We start from the raw sequence: 8,099 nt of genomic DNA on the forward strand, positions 1-8,099 counted from the left end.
GATTTTAGGTTTAAGACTTTCAATATTTCAAGACTGATACTAGGGCTGGGCTTTTCATTTATGGCTTTGTTGTGTCAAGGCAAATTCTCCCTATACTTAGTCTGTTGAACATTTTTTAACATGAAAGGAAATCTCATTTCTTCAGTTACTTTTCCCACACCTAAAATTTTATTTTCATCTGTTAATGTGTGATATCAAATCTAATGATTTGTATTTTTTGAACCATCATTGGTTCCTGGGGATAAATGTTACATGGTTATGGCATAATATGGCATAATCCCTTTATTGGGTTGCTAACTTTGGTTTCCTGATGTTTTGTTAAGAATTGTTGAATCCACCTCCATCAGGAAAATTGGCCCTAGGATTTCTTCTTTAGTAGTGTCTTTGGCTATGGTATCATGGTGATTCTGTTCTCATCAAACACAGTTGAAAGATTTGCACTCTTGCCAGTGTTTTGGAAGAGAGTGGGAAGCACTATCACCACTTATTTAAGTTTTTGGCAGAATTTAGCAGTGATGCCACCTTGTCTTATGCTTTTCCCACTGGGAGATTTTTTCATTATTGGGTCAGTCATCTTACTGACATGGGCTGGTTCAGATTTTCTGTTTATTTGTGGTTTAGTTTTGTTAGGTGTAGTATTTCTTGTGATCTATTCCTTTCTTTTAAGTCATTCAACTTTTTAGAGTATAATTATACTCTTCTCCAATTTTCTCATAGCCCCATAATGATTCACAAGGAGCATCCTGAAATGCTGGTGGTGGCCCAGTGTCCCCAGGGCTGCACAGTGTCTCTCTTGTCCTCGGTTAGGAGTTCCTGATGGAGCCTTGGCTAGTGTTCTTTCCCTGGCATGTTAGCAGCAATTTCCCTCTTGGTAAATGAAGGTTTAATGTGTGTTGTCTCCTCCTGCCAATGTGCCAGGTCAGACCACAGATCAGGCACATTGGCAGAAAGTCCTTTGACTCCCAAGAATATCACAGGCTGGCAGGGACATGATTGAAGGAGGAATTGAGAGCAGACACTCCTTGGGTGGAGTGACCTGTCTGCCTCCATCAGTGCCCCCAGGGCGTCCACAGCTGGGCCCCTGCTCTGCTTGGAGTACAGGGGCCTAGAATTCCCCTCTTGGGTATAGCTACCAGGGAAACAGGGAAGGCTCAGGCACTGCCAGGGGATCCAGGCTAGATATCAGGTCCAGACTCACCATCAGCTCCTCAGCAGAGATGTCCCCTGCCCCCAAGCCTGGGAGCCCCAGACCTACTCATGCTGGCTCCAGGCCCTGGGAATTTACTCTGAATTTCCAATCTGAAATTCAGATTGGATGATGGAGGCAACATCCAAAAGCTGGTGCAAATAGGGAGGTAGCCTTGGCTGGGCTGGCACCCTCTGCCAGGAGCCCCATCTGGCAGAGAGATGCAAGAGAGCACACAGCAGGCTGTGACAGAGCTTGACTGCATGGTTAATGTCCCAGGTGGCCCTTCCCCTGGTGCCACGGAAAACTGAAACCATCGCATCTGCTGCTTATGTGAGGAACCCCTCCCCAACCACCAGAAACCCCAAAGCCAGTTGCCCTCAGTTCTCTCAGACTTTCTCCAGACCTGCTTAGGACCCCAGGAGTGGGACCAGGTAGGGTGGGGCCAGGTAAACTGGGGTATAATGGGATGGGGATCTCAGGGGCAGGGCCATATGGAGGCTAGGACAGGTGAAATGGGGCCTGGTGGGTTGGGGGCACTGGGCTTGCAGTTGGCAGCTCAGACCACACTGGCAGCTGATTTTGTCCCTTTCTCAGCTAGCTCCACAGGAACCTGGTCTCTGGCCCTGAGTGAGACTCCACCCTCAACCCACAGGAAGGCACAAAATGAGGGAAGGATCGGGGAGATGAGTCCTGCAAGTCCCAGAGTGTCTGGCTTTGGTGGCCAGGCAACAGGCCCCATTCCCACCCCTTGGCACATAGCCATCCCCACTCCTGTGCTGGGGATGAGGGGGGTTTTCAGCTCTGCTTCTTCTTGGCCACTGAATGGTCAGACCTAGTGTTAGTGCAACATTAGGTCCATGTGAGGCCTTGCAGTTGTCCACAGCACTCTGTCCCAGGATCTCATAGGCCCCTGGCACTGGTGGGGGAGGGCAGTAGGGCCCTTGCTTACTTCACCTTCCTTGTCCCCTGAGTAAAGGACCCCTGTGGGCTGATGCTCAGAGAGACAGCAAGTGTGACCCTGACCCTGTGTGTGCATCTGCTCAGGAGCTGAGGAGACTCCATCATGCACGCCCTAGATGCAGGGCAGGTGCCCCACCCAAAAGGGGGGAAGTGGGTTCAGCCTGGTATGGAGGGGGCTAAGGGTTGAGGCTGAGCCCTTGCAGTGTGGAATGGCAGGGGTCACATAGAGGGGACTCCACAAGCCTCAAGGGCCCCGGTTTACTCTAGCAGCTCCCTGAGGGTCCTAACCATGACATGCAAATGTGGGAAAAGAGGCCCTGCTTCCATGTGCTCAGGAAGCAACCCCTCCCCCAACTTGACATCCAGGAGAGGAAGAAACGGACAGTGAAGACAAGGGAAGGGGTGAGGGGTAAACTGGCAATAAATGGGACTTTGTTGGTTGTTTTGATGACTTTAATTTTTATTACATTTTCCATTTTGTACATTCGGAGGCAGCTGTAAGAAATAATACACAGAGATCCCATATAAACTTTATTCCATTTCCTCCCCGGTAACTTCTTATAAAACTGTATAACGATGTCACAAGGACACAACATGCTCAACATGCAGAGCCACCACCACCTCCTGGAGACCTGGGGGCCCTTCTGCAGCTGCATTCACCTTCCAAACCACCCCACCCTCAACCCCTACCAACCACCACTCTTGCTCCATCTCTATAAACTGGTCATTTCCAGAACACTATAAAAATGGAATCATATCAGCCCAAAAATAAAAAATAAAAGATAAAAAATCCTTGGATGGCATCTGTGGCTCAAAGGAGTAGGGTGCTGGCCCCATATGCCAGGCGTGGCAGGTTCAAACCCAGCCCCAGCCAAAAAATAAAAACAAAATAAAAATGAAAATAAAAATGGAATCATATGGTATGTGATCTTTGGGAACTGACACTTTTCACTCGGCATGAATCTCTGGAGATTCCTTCAGGTGCTGGGTTATATCACTAGTTACTTTGCATCCCACAGTGTGGATGTGCCACTGTTTAACCCTTCACCTGCCCAAGGACAACCGGGTTGATTCCAGTAAGGGTGTATTGTGTGTGAATAAACCTGCTGTAATCAGTCATATCACATTTTTGTGTACATTTCTCAGGGGTGTAGCGTGACCAGAAGCATAATTGCTATAGCATACACTGGTTGTATTTTTTTTTTTTTAATGAAACTCTCAAACTGTTTCTCCAGAGCAACAGAACCATTTTACATTTCCACCAGCACTACATGAGTGATCTCCATTTCTGCACATCCTCACCAGCATTTGGTGTTGTCACTATTTTTTTAGTTTAATTTTTTTTTTCATTTTTAACCATTCTGATATCAGTGACATGTCATTATGATTTTAGTTTGTGTTTCTCTCATAGCTAATAATGTTGAACATCTTTTTCCTGCCTGTTCATCATGTGAGTGTCCTCTTCATTGAAGTGTCTATTCATAGGCCACACGTTTTCTAATTGGATGGTTTGGGGTTGTTGACTGTTTAGTTTTTGGTACTGACACACTGGTGACAATGTATGACATACAACTCCTTTACCACACGTGTGGTTCCAGAGATTTTCTCCTCTCTGTAGCTTATTTCTCCATCCTCTTATCAGGGTCTTTCACAGAGCAAAAGTATTAATTTTGATGATGTTCAATTTTTCAATCCTTCCTCACAGGGATCATGTTTTGCATATGTGAACTATTTGCCTAGCCCTAGATCTCAAGGATTTTCTCCTAGAAATTTTAAGGTTAAGTGCCTTAATTTTAACTGTTATATATAAGTCATTGAACTATTTTGAGTTTTATTTTTGTATAAAGTATGAGATTTGGGGGTCCAGATTCTTTCTTTTGAAGGGGGGATAGATTTTTTATTTCATCTGTTTATTTTAGTTATGGGCTCATCAGGTAACATTATTTACTGGAAAGCTATGTTTCCTCAATTAAATTATTTTTTCACCTTTGTCAAAAATCAGATGGGCATACTTGTGAGCGTCTATTCCCATTTCTCTGCTCTCTTCCATGGGTCCATGTGTCTGTCCTTGGGTCAATACCAAAATGTCTTGACTAATGTAGATATATAGGTCTTGAAACCAGGTACAGTGATTTCTTTGTTCTTCATTTTTAAAATTAGTTCAGCTGTTTTAAGCTCTTTTATTTTCATGTAAATTTTATAGTTATCTAATCTATGTGTATAATATCTTGCTGGGATCTTGATAGACTTATACTAATACATCTGTGTATCTGTTTGGAGAGAATTGACATCTTTGGTATGAATAGTTTGCTCCATTCTTTCACATGTTTGATTTCCTTCATCAGAATTTTGTGGTCCTCAGCTCATGAGCCCTGTACATGATTTATTATGTTTGTGACTAAGCATTTCACTTTTGGGTGGTTGTAAATGGTGTTGTACTTTTTAATTTCAGTGTCTATGCGTTAGTTGCAGGGTCTAGAAATATAATTGATTTCTGTATCCTTGTCTTGTGTGCTGAAACCTTCCTGAATTCCTATATTAGTTGAAAAATATTTTGTAGAGTCCTTGAGACTTTCTATGCAGACAATCCCATCCTCTGTGAATAAAGATAATTCTATTTCTTCCTTTCAAATTTATATCCATTATTACACTGGCCAAAACTCCCAAAACAATGTTGAGCAAGAGTTGGGAGAATGGACATCCTTGAACTGTTCCTGATTGTAGAGAAAGTTGTTTAGTATGGACTATATCACAAGTTATAACATCAATCATAGTTTACCGTAGAGTTTTTATAGACGTTCCTTATTAAGTGAGCAATTCCCTCTCTTTTCTAGTTAATGTCAGCTACACAGTTATAGTTACAGATGTTAGATCAAAGGAAAGTTTTTAATTAGGAAAAACTTAATGATTATTTTTCTGAAGAAACCAGGGTGCTGTTGTTAGTTACAATCTTTGTGTGTGTGTGTGTGTGTGTGTTCGTGCATGTGCTCATGCGCTTTTCAAGGTTATTTCAGCTCAGTGTAAAGTTTGTTCTATCTTTGGAGAAGGAGTTCTTCTGAAGCTGCCTGCAGCTTTCTCAGGATCATTAAGAAGTGTAGGATTTATTTCTCCTTCTTCATTCTCCCCTTTGAGACCCCACTGATCAGGAATGGGGTTTCATGTCATTCATCATTGGTATCCATGTCTACTTGATAATATTGGGAAGTCATAAACACTTTGCCTGCATTCTCTGTTATCACAATTGCGGAGACTATGCCTTTGAGAAATTGAATAAAGATAAGTGATAAGCAAGGCAAAGGTAAACATCTTCCAATTATGAAAAAAAAAAAACAACTTATGATCACGATTTTAAGTCCTCTTAGTTTAGAAAACCATCCACAGAATAAAAAATCTGGGTTAAACCCATTCTACACTTGTATAGGTACATGAGTTATTTTAGTTATCCTTTAATTACTTGTCCTTGTCCTTCATCATCAATCTGTAAGCAACAGTTAGTTAAACTAAATTTTCCACACTCCTCCTTCAGCTGCTAAAAGGTAGTCTAGGACCAATTCCTTTTGCTAAATAGCATTTCTCATTTGTGTTTCTTTATGGGCTAGTAGAATTTAGGCTTTGGTGGTCTCATTTGCTATTTCTAATACTGCTTGTAATTGGACAATCTGATTTAACACATACATTGGCTTTCTGTATCCCCCTGACCCATTCTCAGCCCAGGTAGCTGGACCATAATATTGCATTATTCACTGAGGAGGCCAATCATTGTCACTCCAATCTCCTATGCTCACATTATACTTTTTTTTTTTTTTCAGTGTAGAAGCATAAACTGGAAAACTTAACAGTTCTGGAGTCTCTAGGGGCAATAGGAAGAAGGAAGGTTTGATCATGCCTATTACACAAATTCCGTACTATCTATCGGGAAGCTGAACATAGGCCCAGTGTCCACAGATCCAGTGGAGACCTGGTGGAGCTGCCCAGTTAGTCTCAAGCAGCTTTCAGCTTTGGGAATCCACTCAGGGGTTTTAGTTCAGTTATGTCCTCGCTCCACCAGGTAATACTATTGGTGTTTTCATTATACATTTTTGGCCTAGACATGACAGCTTCCCCACCAGGATGATCCAGTTGTTTCCTTCTCTGGCTAAATGATATTGACCTATGATGGACATTCTCAGTGTCCAGAAGCTTACTCCCACTGCATGCTTCTAGAGAGTATAGTAGAAGCAGGATCTGAGGGAACAGATCTGATTCTCCAGCTTCCCAGGGCCATTTGCTGCTCATCATTGTCCCACAACAGATGAAGCACAATGTTATATTTAAAATTGAGCAGTGTTTTCTGCCAGGTAGAGGAATAAGTTTTTAGCTTTAGGAGGAAGGTCTGGAGCAGGTTGTTGTAATTCAACATAGAAAGCCTGATACACAGGCTTGAGTTTCTTCTAGTTATTTTACTTCTAACTTTTATACCTATGACAGGGTCTCTTCCATGTACCTTTATTCCTAACATAAGGCTTTCACCTTTTGCCCGTCTATGTTCAGAAAGGTCGGTTATAGTTAGTATCAGTGGATTACAATTTCCCCACTTACAATTAGGGGAAGGAGGCTTACTACTTAATGAGTAACAATTTCCAGGGGTACAAGGTGAAGGAGCTGTTTCTTTTATTAAATGTGTTGAATCACTGTCATTGGGATTAATCAATGTGGCCCAAACTATACAAGGCCAATGCATACATCCTGAACAGGTGCCTAATCTGTGGCATAAGCACTTACGGCTTTTAGTATATTGCCTTTCCTAAGATGGAATTATTCACATTTCCCCAAATGTTACGTTATCAAAAACTTGGCATGCAACTTCTGTCATAAGTTGGGTTATTGTCTTCCTAGGGATATCACCATACCACATAGCAAATTCAGTCAGCTCTGAAGGTTCAGAAGGATTGTAGCAAACAGCAGGCCTAGTATGGGTACACATACCTGGTATTGGTGTTACTATATATACAACATTCTTTCCTCTACATTCTTTTTTTTTCCTTCCATGTTGCTGTTTCATTGTATTTATTTTTAATAAATGTGTACATTAATGGATTTATGTGGTACAAAGTACTGATACTATGTAAAATTTGGGCTGCTTACATCAAACTGGTTAACATAACTTTCACCTCACCTACTTATTTGTTGTGTTAAGACATTTATACTCTACTCTTAATGGTTTTGACAAGTACCCTTGCATTGTGCATGTTAGGTGTGGTCCCACCAAATACCCACCCTCTGCCCCTTCCCTCTCCACCCTGTTCCTTCATTCTGGACTATAGTTGTGTTTTATCATTTGTTTAAAACTGTGGGTGATTATTTGTAGGTTTCATAATAGTTCTGAGTACATTGGATCCTTTTTCTTCCATTCTTGAAACACTTTACTAAGAAAAACATGTTCCAGCTCCATCCAGGTAAACATAAAGATGTAAAGTCTCCATCTTTTTATGGCTGCATAATATTCCATACCCCAATTTGTTAATCCATTCATGGGTTGATGGGCACTTTGGTTGCTTCCATGACTTAGCAATTATGAATTGGGCTGATACAAACATTCTGGTGCAAATATCTGTATTATAAAATAATTTTTATACTCATAATTTTATACTCATAATTTTATATTCATCTGGACATAGAGTAAATCTATAACATAATTTTGAACAGTTTGTCCGGTTTGAGTCACCTCTTGGATGATTTTTCACAACCATGTCTTACCCCTAAGACTAAAGAAGAAAGGTGAAAATGTCCAAAGCAAAGAGTCAGTCCCATGCTGCTGCTGCTCATCCTCAAGCTTCTGTTGTGCATAGACCAGCCAGCTCCCAGTATGCGACTGGGGCAGGGCTATAGTCTGCTTTCTCCGGGTACGGTGGTGGGGATACTCTGGGTATCATTGGACTGCCTACTCCCTGTCATTGTCTAGTTTCACACT

The sequence above is a fragment of the Otolemur garnettii genome, unplaced genomic scaffold (assembly GCF_000181295.1).
Source record: "Otolemur garnettii isolate 467f Iridium unplaced genomic scaffold, OtoGar3 scaffold00177, whole genome shotgun sequence".
Taxonomy (NCBI): domain Eukaryota; kingdom Metazoa; phylum Chordata; class Mammalia; order Primates; family Galagidae; genus Otolemur; species Otolemur garnettii.